The sequence below is a fragment of the Ictidomys tridecemlineatus genome, chromosome 6 (genome assembly GCF_052094955.1).
Source record: "Ictidomys tridecemlineatus isolate mIctTri1 chromosome 6, mIctTri1.hap1, whole genome shotgun sequence".
NCBI classification, from domain to species: Eukaryota; Metazoa; Chordata; class Mammalia; order Rodentia; family Sciuridae; genus Ictidomys; species Ictidomys tridecemlineatus.
Window position 1 is genome coordinate 101,958,801 of NC_135482.1, and position 12,310 is coordinate 101,971,110.

General features: G+C 38.0%; 1 pseudogene; it reads left to right on the forward strand.

Moving 5' to 3' along the window:
* Window positions 1–11,003, forward strand: part of LOC101955963 (antigen WC1.1-like) — a 120,400-nt pseudogene extending 109,397 nt beyond the window's left edge.
* The last annotated feature ends 1,307 nt before the right edge of the window (window positions 11,004–12,310 follow it).

Sequence of the window (12,310 nt, forward strand, 5' to 3'; positions counted from 1 at the left end):
TATTTATGCCCAATACCTAAAAACATTTCTGGAACATGGCAAATCCTAAAAAGACATTAATAATTTGGATTAGAAACCACAGAAGTAGATTGTCAGTACTCTCTTCAAATACCTCTCTCCTATATCAGGTCAAGGTGGAAAGTTTAGATTATGTCTCCTTTAAAAACCACTCTTCCCCATTTTACCCTTTACTGATCACACACATTTTCCCCCATTTCTGAGCATCCATTGACCTCACTCCTTGTCACCAGCTATGTCTTAATGGGAAGGTCATGCTGCCTCAATTTCCTGGCTTTCAGAGATGACTGGAAAGCCCAAGAATACAGGGCAAGTTTGGTCTTCAAGGAAGATACTGGGATCTATGTGCACCTCTGCCTGGCCTAATACCACATCTGATGGAGACATTCCCATCTATTCAGGTGACACAGTTCTGTGTCCTAAAGAGTATAATAAGGTTTTGGAGTGATAGACGAGGAGACAGGTGGATTCAGAAACAAGGCTTATGATCAAAGTCCTGGAGAGTTGGTTAGATGCAGATGAGTCACAGCTACAGGAAAGGTGGAGCAGGAAATTTTGGTCTTATTGGAAGAAACAAAGGTGTAGTCTTAATGAAATAATTTGGAAATCAAGCTGGTCATTCTGCCTCTTTAGTTTACCTGGATAAATTTGAGCCCCAAAGTTCTGATAGTGATGGGAAGTGAAAGAGGCCATTTCCACAAGGGGAAAGAGCCCTAGTTTTGTAAAAGCTGGGATTTGAAGAATTGGGGATTTTCCAGGAGCTGGCGCAGTACAGAAAGAGTAGTTTCCTGAAGGCCAGGTTTCTACAACCCTTCTGGGACTTGACTGAAGTGTTTTTGTAAATAAACCCAGTTGATAAAGTGGAGGCCACCTCTGTGAAATAGGAGTAGAAATGCAGCACCAGAGAAAGGCACAGGGTATATCCTCTATGGAGGGGCATGTTGAAGGGGTGTGGGGGGAGTAGGAAAGGAGGGGCGTGAATGCAAGAGGAGCTGTCGCTGAGAGGCATAAATGAGGAAACAGCGGACAGGCCTGGATGCCAGCTTATCTCTATCTTCTAAAATTTACTTACTCTCCCCAAGTTCTGTCTTTTCTGTCAGGACATATGGATGTAGCGCATGAGCATCTTCAGTGGTATATCATTTTTAGTAATTTTTAACACATTTAATACTGCCAACAGCATTAATCACTGTGGAGCTTTAAACTTAACCATGAAAAAGGCCTAAACATAAGATTTTGGAGTGATGGATGAGGAGACATCACAAGTCAGAAATTCTTCTGATTTTTTTATAAAGGAAATTATATAAAAGTTTATTGCAAAGGTTTGATATTCTAATAGAATTCAGTGCCTAATACAAAGATACCCCCAACATAAAATTGAGGTATATAGGATACTAGAGAATTAAGATAGAGAGATTTAGGAAGGAAAATTGAGACTGAGAATGGATTTAGGATAAATATCATAACACCTCATTTATTTATACAGGAAGCACCTACACCCAGACCTTGTCTGGAAGCTGCCCATCTGTCTGTCCCTACAAGAGAAGCCACCAAAAGACTCTATTTGTCAAACCTTGCACCCCCAGTTCTTTCTGGTGCTAATTCTCTGGGTTTATTAGGCCACAGAGCAGGACCATTTTCTTTGATTGTTTGTTGTGAGATTTGATGCTTCCCTTTTTGCACTGAAGTGCAAGTGTTTCTCTGTCTCTTCTGATTTATGACACAAAAAGGAAAATTTGTTCTCTAGTGTTCAAGATGTAGGTGTCAAAACTTCAGGTTTCAAAGTTACTTTATTTTTTGCTGTTTGCTCTTTGGAGTTTTCATGGAATTTGGTTAATTGTATTAATTCTATATTCCGTAGTTCTTGGTAAAATATCTTGTTTAAAAAAAACAAATACATGTATTGCTGAGTTTGCAACAATACTGCCCTCTGAATACCTCAATATTTCTGTTCATCACAATCACACAGGCTCAGTTATGGTCTGAGTACATGTACTGTATGAATTTTACTCTTTCCCCCTCTCAGGCTATATAGATAAAAAAAATTGTAAATAAAAAAAATTCAATAAAAAAACAGAGACTGAGAAAAAAGAGTAAAAGAGTAAAGGTGAAATGTACATTGGGTGATCTATTTTTTTATCTGAATTTCTTCTGATTTTTATTAATTGAAATTATATAAAAGTTTATTGCAAAGGTTTGATATTCCAATGGAATTCAGACAATGATACCCTCATAACATTTCAACCAGAGGACATTGCACTCATACCCCAGTGGATTATCTCAGATAAAACTTGGACATAATGTTATTTTATCTCCACTGAGACATTCTAACTTTTGGATGCTACCAATGGGCCAAATATTATTTTTAGAAAGGAAAATAAAAAAGTAGACAGTGCCACTTCAGGCAAGTTTGTTATTTCTATCTCAGCTTAAACAGCAATCAGGCATGCAAACCTGGTGGCCCTCTCTGGTGGTGCTGATGTTGACCTTTAATGTGAAGGTGGAACTGAGTGGAAACCAGAGTTCACAGAGAAGGAGACCTGGTGCATCCAGTGGCAGAGCCTTCAGCCAGTCAGGTTTCTGTTCTGGAGGCTGATCTGTGTTGTTCCTGTCACTGGATAACTGTATGGATGGCTGGTTTTATAATGCTCCTGTAGGTCTCATACACTTTTAAACATAATCTCCTAAAGATTAGAGATTTCAGTTTGGAATTTGTATGTCTGCATTTTGACTCTATAAGTAAGGTACACTATATTACTCCTCTATAATGATAGAAATTAACATTATAAATGTAGCTACACTTTATTCATTCACACTTCATTTTAATATATCAGCTTCAGAGAGAAAAGGGAATATTTTACATAACAATTTTATTAAGTTAGATTAATGCTTTTGATCTTCATTCCACTTTGATGGTTTACTTGGGAACAAATAGAATGAACATGATATTTTCTTGAGAAAGGATTCGTTGCTGAACTTCATTACTACCTGAACTTTTTATTACATTACAATTTCACATCTATAACCAAATTTCTCCCAAAATTGTCTGGACCCATACTTGAAATCACTTCCTGACCAGCTTAAGTAGCTGTATAATGGAGTCTTCAAACTCTGTTTATTAGGAACAAAATAAACGCTTAATAAAACACAAAAGAAAAGACAGCAACAATGCTCAAGCTCAAATCTCTCAATAACTTCTATTCCTACTTCTAAATGGCCTTTCTTTCTTCTATGATATGAAGAATGATCAAAAGAACCCTGATTATTTTAGTCACAATAACCTGTTTTCTATCTCAGCCTCACACTATTTAGTGGGCTTTTTTCTTACGCCTAAATGAGAAATAAGTATAAACTGTCAGTCTCCAGACCTATTGATTTTTTTCATTCATTAACTAATGTTATCTTAGTTGGAATTATTATCTGTGAATTGATAATTTCAGAGGATAAAATAGGGAAAAATTGATCCTAGTTTTTTTCTACACTGAGTTCACTTTCAGTGGATACATATGGATCTAATTTTTTAAAAAAAGGAGGTAGATTGTCACAGAAAGTCATACAAACCCACAGATGCATTTATAATATGAAGAATAATATGTTCATATAAAAGAAAACTGCATATTACATTCTACATATATTCACTTTTGGAAACATACACATCAGTGTAGAGCAGTGTGTATATTCATTTCTTGAATCAACAATTTAAAATTGCCCTTCCAAATTTCTTCTCCAAAATTTGTCTTCACACACTTCCTCCAAGAATTCACATTTAGGCACCATCTGTTGAATCCAAACCCCACACCTCAACCCTGAAAAACAAAAAGATTTCACAGCATAACCTGTGAATTGTAGCTTCCTCCTTCTATTTACTGTTACTTGTTGTTTGATTTTTCTTCCATAGGATTTGTGCATCTGGTTGGAGGACACAGACCTTGCTCTGGGCGAGTGGAAGTGAATTCTGGAGAAGGATGGATTCCAGTATCTGATGGGAATTTCACATTAGCCACAGCCCAGGTCATCTGTGCAGATCTGGGTTGTGGCAAGGCTGCATCTGTCCTGGGGAACCTGCCCTTCAGAGAGGACAGTGAACAGGTCTGGGCTGAAGAGTTCCAGTGTGAGGGACAGGAGCCTGGCCTCTGGTTCTGCCCCAGAGTGCCCTGTCCTGCTGGCAACTGCTCCCACAGAGGGGCTGTGCAAGTTTTTTGCTCAGGTGAGACTGACAACAGGACTTTAACCTCCCTACACACTCTATGGTCATAAGAAAAATGTGAAATTTTGCTAAACCCTGTCTTCTACCAGGATACACAGATATTCGGCTCATGAAAAATGGGAGCTCTCAGTGTGAAGGTCAAGTGGAGATGAAGACCTCTGGAGGCTGGAGAACACTTTGTGCCTCCCACTGGAATATGGCCAATGCCAATGTAGTTTGTCGTCAGCTGGGCTGTGGAGTGGCCATCTCCACCCCAAAGGGAGCATACTTTGTGGAAGGAGGAGATGAGATCTGGAGAGACCGATTCCACTGCTCAGGGTCTGAGTCCTTCTTGTGGAATTGCCCTGTGACTGCCCTGGGTGTTCCTGCCTGTGCCCATGGAAACACAGCCTCTGTGGTCTGCTCAGGTAAGAGAGGTCAGGGCTGACTGGTACTTGAGTGGCATGTCTCTAAGAGCAGACATCATGGAAAGCTGACTTCAAAAATGTGACATTTTGTGATAAACCATGTTTCTTAATGATCATTCATCTTCCAGCCCTGTCAAGAAATATTAAGAGGATTTGTTTTAAGTAAGAATTATAATTTATTGAAACTCATAGATAACACTATATAACAATGAATGACAGCTCTGACATGTTCCTCACCTTGGACTATCAGAGAGTATCAGCAGCTCCCAGAAGTCACCCTCACATCCCTCTCTCTAGTCACTGTGCCCTCCTCCCCTCCAAAGAAGACCACTCTAACTTTTGTTGCCAAGGAATTTTGTTTTTCAAGTTTTGAGCTTTATAGAAAATCATGCACCATGTTCTCTTTTTGGTTTACTTTGACTCAACAAAACTCTTAGAATTTACCCATATTTCTATATTTATCTTAGTCTAATTTTTATTGCTGTAGAGTTTTCTGCCGAATAACCATAGGATCACATGTTGAATAATTCAAATGATTTGGAGATTTAAGTTGTTTGCACTTTTTGAGTACACAAATAATGATCCTATAAAGTACCATGTCAATATTGTTGGGTGCAAATATGGATATATTTGTATATCTTTATTAATCCTTGTCCTATAATATGTCCCCTCTTTATATATGGTCTTCTTTCTAGACTCAAATTCTTGTTCATAATGAAGCAGAGCATATCAACATTTGCTGCTCTCATAGTTTTCTAGTGTAATATTAAAAATAAATTTGCTATCATAAGATCATAAAAATATTCTTCAAGAGTATTTTATACACATTTAGTTACCTTTCTTTACATATAGTTGCACAATCTTTCTGGAATTGGTATTGTATAAAGTGTGTGGTGTAAAAAAGTTTCACATCATTGTTTGGATATCCAATTGACTCAGAATGATTACTGAAAATCATTGCTATGTCACCTTTGAAATACACAGGGTGCAGATATTTCTGACTCTTATTCTATGCTCTGTTCCATTCCATTCTGTCATTTTCTAGGCTTGTAGCCATGCATACTTCCTTAATTATCATAACTTTATAGCATGTCTGATTAACATTTTTAAAGATTTCTTTAAAGCAACTGCACTAATTGTGTTGTTTTTTTCTGTCCAGTACATTGGTCATGCTTGGTCTTCTGCATTTCAAATAAATTTTACATACAACATGATATATTTAATTCAACAATAGAATGATGGTCTTTAGATTGAGTTTGGATTTGACTTAAATATCTAATTAATATACAAGCTAATTAATGTACAAGGTGTATCTTTAATTTCCCTCAGAAATTATATGTAACTTTCACTACATATACTGCTGGTGTTTTATATTTTTGATGTTATTTTATGAATTTCTTTTAGTAAAATGTCCTAGGACATTTAATGTTTTAGTCTAATTTTTTATGCTGTGACAGAAAGGCCTAACAAAAACAATTTTTTTTATTGTTGGTCGTTCAAAACATTACACAGTTCTTAATACATCATCTTTCACAGTTTGATTCAAGTGGGTTATGAACTCCCAACTTTACTCCGTATACAAATTGTTGTATCACATCAGTTACCCTTCCATTGATTGACATATTGCTTTTCTAGTGTCTGATGTATTCTGCTGTCAGTCCTATTCTCTGCTATCCCCCCTCCCCTCCCCTCCCCTCCCCTTTTCTCTCTCTACCCCTTCTACTGTAAATCATTTCTTCCATTTGTATTATCTTGTCTTACCCCTCCTTTCCTCTTATATATCATTCTCACTCCCTTTCCCTCCCACCTCTCATCCCTGTTTAATGTAAATCTTCTTCTCAAGCTCTTCGTCCTTACCCTGTCCTTGTTTACTCCCCTTATATCAAAGGGGTCATTTGGTAATTGTTTTTTAACGATTGAATAGCTTCACTTAGCATAATCTGCTCTAATGCCATCCATTTCCCTCCAAATTCTATGATTTTGTCGTTCCTTAATGCAGAGTAATACTCCATTGTGTATAAATGCCACATTTTTTTTTATCCATTCATCTATTGAAGGGCATCTAGGTTGGTTCCACAATCTTGCTATCGTGAATTGTGCTGCTATGAACATCGATGCAGCAGTGTCCCTGTAGCATGCTCTTTTTAAGTCTTTAGGGAATAGACCGAGAAGGGGAATAGCTGGGTCAAATGGTGGTTCCATTCCCAGCTTTCCAAGAAATCTCCATACTGCTTTCCAAATTGGCTGCACCAATTTGCATTCCCACCAGCAATGAACAAGAGTGCCCTTTTCTCTGCATCCTCTCCAGCACTTATTGTTGTTTGACTTCCTAATGGCTGCCAATCTTACTGGAGTGAGATGGTATCTTAGGGTAGTTTTGATTTGCATTTCTCTGACTGCTAGCTATGGTGAGCATTTCTTCATGTACTTATTGATTGATTGTATGTCCTCCTCTGAGAAGTGTCTATTCAGGTCCTTGGCCCATTTATTGATTGGGTTATTTGTTATCTTATTGTCTAATTTTTTGAGTTCTTTATATATTCTGGTTATTAGGGCTCTATCTGAAGTATGTGGATTAAAGATTTGTTCCCAGGATGTAGGCTCCCTATTTATCTCTCTTATTGTTTCTTTTGCTGAGAAAAAACATTTTAGTTTGAGTAAGTCCCATTTGTTGATTCTAGTTGTTAACTCTTGTGCTATGGGTGTCCTATTGAGGAATTTGGGGCCCGATCCCACAGTATGTAGATCGCAGCCAACTTTTTCTTCTATCAGATGCCATGTCTCTGATTTAATATCAAGCTCCTTGATCCATTTTGAGTTAACTTTTGTGCATGGCGAGAGATAGGGATTCAGATTCATTTTGATGCAAATGGATTTCCAGTTTTCCCAGCACCATTTGTTGAAGATGCTATCCTTCCTCCATTGCATGCTTTTAGCCCCTTTATCAAATATAATGTAGTTGTAGTTTTGTGGATTGGTTACTGTATCCTCTATTCTGTACCATTGGTCCACCCGCCTGTTTTGATACCAGTACCATGCTGTTTTTGTTACTATTGCTCTGTAGTATAGTTTGAAGTCTGGTATCGCTATACCACCTGATTCACACTTCCTGCTTAGCATTGTTTTTGCTATTCTGGGTCTTTTATTATTCCATATGAATTTCATGATTCTTTTATCTATTTCTACAAGAAATGCCATTGGGATTTTGATTGGTATTGCATTGAACTTATAGAAAACTTTTGGTAATATCGCCATTTTGATGATGTTAGTTCTGCCTATCCATGAGCAGGGTATATTTCTCCATCTTCTAAGGTCTTCTTCTATGTCTTTCTTTAGGGTTCTGTAATTTTCATTATATAAATCTTTCACCTCTCTTGTTAGGTTGATTCCCAAGTATTTTATTTTTTGGGGGGATATTGTGAATGGAGTAGTTGTCCTCATTTCCGTTTCAGAGGATTTGTCGCTGATATACAGGAATGCCTTTGATTTATGCGTGTTGATCTTATATCCTGCCACTTTGCTGAATTCATTTATTAGCTCTAGTAGCTTCTTTGTAGACCCTTTTGGGTCTGCTAGGTATAGGATCATATCATCTGCAAATAGTGATAATTTAAGTTCTTCTTTTCCTATTTTTATGCCTTTAATTTCTTTCATCTGTCTAATTGCTCTGGCCAGTGTTTCAAGGACTATGTTGAACAGAAGTGGTGACAGAGGGCATCCCTGTCTTGTACCAGATCTTAGAGGGAATGCCTTCAATTTTTCTCCATTCAGAATGATGCTGGCCTGTGGCTTATCATAGATTGCTTTTACAATGTTGAGGTATGTTCCGGTTATCCCTAATTTTTCTAGAGTTTTGAACATAAAGGGCTGAACTTTGTCAATGCTTTTTCTGCATCTATCGAGATGATCATATGGTTCTTATTTTTAAGTCTATTGATGTGGTGAATAACATTTATTGATTTCCATATATTGAACCAGCCTTGCATCCCAGGGATGAATCCTACTTGATCATGGTGTATAATTTTTTTGATATGTATTTGAATCCGATTCGCCAGAATTTTATTGAGGATTTTTGCGTCAAGGTTCATTAGAGATATTGGTCTGTAGTTTTCTTTCTTTGAAGTGTCTTTGTCTGGTTTCAGAATCAGGGTGATGTTGGCCTCGTAGAATGAATTTGGAAGTTCTCCCTCTTTTTCTATTTCCTGAAATAGCTTGAAAAGTATTGGTGTTAGTTCCTCTTTAAAGGTTTTGTAAAACTCTGCTGTATACCCATCCGGTCCTGGGCTTTTCTTAGTTGGTAATCTTTTGATGGTTTCTTCTATTTTCTCTATTGTTATTGGTCTGTTTAGGTTGTCTATATACTCCTGACTCAATCTAGGCAGATCATAAGACAGCAGTAAGAGTTGAATACTCACTGAGCCCTATTTTCCTCCTTTCCATTTCAGAGTTCCTGGCTCTCAGGCTGGTGAGCGAGGACCAGGAGTGTGCTGGGTGGCTGGAGGTTTTCTACAACAACACCTGGGGCAGTGTCTGCCACAGCCCCATGGAAGCTGTGACCTTGTCCATGATCTGCAGGCAGCTTGGCTGTGGAGACACTGGGACTCTGGATTTCCTGATTCCTCCCAGAGAAGGTTCTAGGCCTCACTGGGTAGATGGAATCCACTGTCAAGAAATTGATACCTCTCTCTGGCAGTGTCCTTCTGACCCCTGGAAATACCAATCTTGCTCTGCAAAGGAGGAAGCTCATATCACATGTACAGGTGACCTACTGTCTATTTTTATGTGTTTGTCCTATGCCTGCAGGTTGTTGTTAAGAAAGTTTTATATATTCATACATAATGGATGAGTTGAAATAAATCTGCAGAATCAATACTGGACCTAGAGATTACTTTATCCAACTCTTGCAATCCTATTTCAAAGGCAGATATAAGAAAATCTGCAATGATAGCAATTTATTTGAAAAGTACCAGAGACTGAACTGAGCATATGGGAGCATGAAGTTACACTCTGATTAACATTCTTGGCAATTAGCTAATGCAGTTTCAGATTATATAAATTAATCTGTATTTCCTTAGTGAGAGAGTGAATGATTAAATCTCAGTAGTACACATTGCTTACTGTGTGCTATCACCTTTCCCCCACCCCACCATACCACAAATAATGTGGCTTAATCCTCACAATCAACTGATGATAGGTATCATGGTGATCATTTATTTCAGAGGAGGAAACTGAGGTTAGGAGTAAACACTTCATCTCCTTAAAACTTTCAAACCAGTGGGGAACAATTTGGGGAATCAAATATATTGGACTCTTTACTCTGAAATCCATCTACACCAGACAGACTATGTGTCAGTTTATTTTGTTGATGGAAAGTAATGAAGTAGAAAGTACTTGTAGGTAGAAAAATAATTACAGGCAGGAAGACAGACACAAGAAGAAAACACTGTCCCTGTCTTCATGGAGTTTGCACTCCAGCCCGACTACACAACCATGCATAAGGTGCTATGGAAATGTGTGATTTGGGAAAAAGAGAAAAAATATTTTTGAAAACTTAATGAGCACTAGAGGTTCAATGAAAGAAGAAAATAGAGGATTTATCAGTGTAAGTACTGACTTTGGAGGAGCATAGTGACCTTAAGGTACCATGAGCAATGGAGGAAGAGGGTGAGGAGAGTGATACATGATTACCTGGATGGGTAGGAAGAGCTCAAGGCCTTTCCAAAGCATGTCCCAAATAATAATCCTATTGAAAAGCTGTTTGTTAATCTTCCCCTTTGCCATATCAGCGAACTGCTGTGAGATGAAGGGCCTGGTCTCCCCTTATTTTCTTCTTTGAAGTCACCTCCTCACAGTCCCAGTGATCTTGGTTGATACTACCCCCTCTGAGCCTTTATCCATATGCTACTGCAAACTAATGCCCACTTCATCCCTCTCCCAGAAAACATTCCATTGTACCTATTGGAAATTGGAACCTATCATCTTCTAATTTTTTAAGACCTGTCATGGCCCCTTCAGTTTCTTGTTCTGATAAAAACCTGGTTGACCTCTGAAAACAATGAAGTAGTAGTAATTTGGAGGCTCTGTGTTTCCCTTTCAACATGCTTTTTATTTCTAGGTCAAATTTTAGAATAAGCTTGTAATTATCCATCCTATTAGAATATTTCTGCTGTACCTTGTAATTTTTAATAAATTCTTTTCTTTTTCTCCATGTCCAGCTGTTTGATTTTGCCCATGAGGTGGTACCTGCCAGCTCTTTTGGTGTCACTCTCCAGCTTGGTCACTCCCCTCATCCAGGATGTCTGAAGTACCAGGCTCCCCAGTCCCCTCTGTCTCCTGTTCCTGGTGCTGCCAGGAATCTTGTACACAATTGAGATAACATCCTAGCCTCTCAATTATTGGCTTTCTCCCTTTGAAGCACTCCCCTTACATTACATCTCCATGTATGGCCATGCTATTGACCATCACTAACTGTCCAGCTTGAGATCTTGATTGCATTGTTCCCTCTCTGACTACTGCTTCTTTTCCTTATGGCACATATTCTTGATGCTCCTTTTCTCCAGATATTTAATCCTCATGCAGATTCCAAATGTTTTCCTTTATCACCTTCACAGTTTTCCACTCTCCTCATGATTGCACATGTTCTTTTTACCGTGTTTAGACAACATGACGCTGCATTATAATCCTCCTTCTTCAAGTACACTCAATTTTCTGCTCTCTTCTTTATCTATCAATGACAAGAATGATTGTGTAAAATACCTAACTCTTCCCTGCCTGTACTGGACTGGGCAATGACTGCTGAATCATGAACAAGTACTGTATCTTGTTATTATGTGAAATTATCTTGCAATTCTCTTTGAATTTGAATCCAACCTCTGACGGACCATCCACGCCAGCCCATATTCTAATGTGCTTCTCTCACATGTGCTTTTGCCCTTTCTGTAACATGTTATTTTACAAATTCTCAGATCTACCACATGCTGATATTTTAACCCCACCATACACTTAAATGATCATCTTGCCTCAAACATCCCTGGAAAATAGAAACCTTCAGCTGCCTACTTTGTTTTTTCCTCATACAGTCACTTTACCCTATTAGTTGTTCTTATTTTGTCTTATGGATTTTCAATTTCTCTTTGCCTATATATTTTTTCTGGACAGCTTGAATAATCTATTGTCACATCTTTCTCCCTTATTCATCTTGGAGCTTTTTCTTTTTCTTTTTTTTTTAATTGGTTGTTCAAAACATTACAAACCTCTTGACATATCATATTTCATACATTAGATTCAAGTGGGTTATGAACTCCCATTTTTACCCCAAATACACATTGCAGAATCACATCAGTTACACATCCACATTTTTACATAATGCCCTATTAGTACTGTTGTATTCTGCTACCTTTCTTATCCTCTACTATCCCCACTCCCCTCCCCTCCCATCTTCTCTCTCTACCCCATCTACTATAATTCATTTCTCTCCTTTTTTTTAACCATTCCCCTCACAGCTTCTTATATGTAATTTTGTATAGCAATGAGGGTCTCCTTCCATTTCCATGCAATTTCCCTTTTCTCTCCCTTTCCCTCCCACCTCATGTCTCTGTTAAATGTTAATCTTTTCCTCTTGCTCTTCTTCCCTGCTCTGTTCTTAGTTGTTCTCATTATATCAAAGAAGACATTTGGC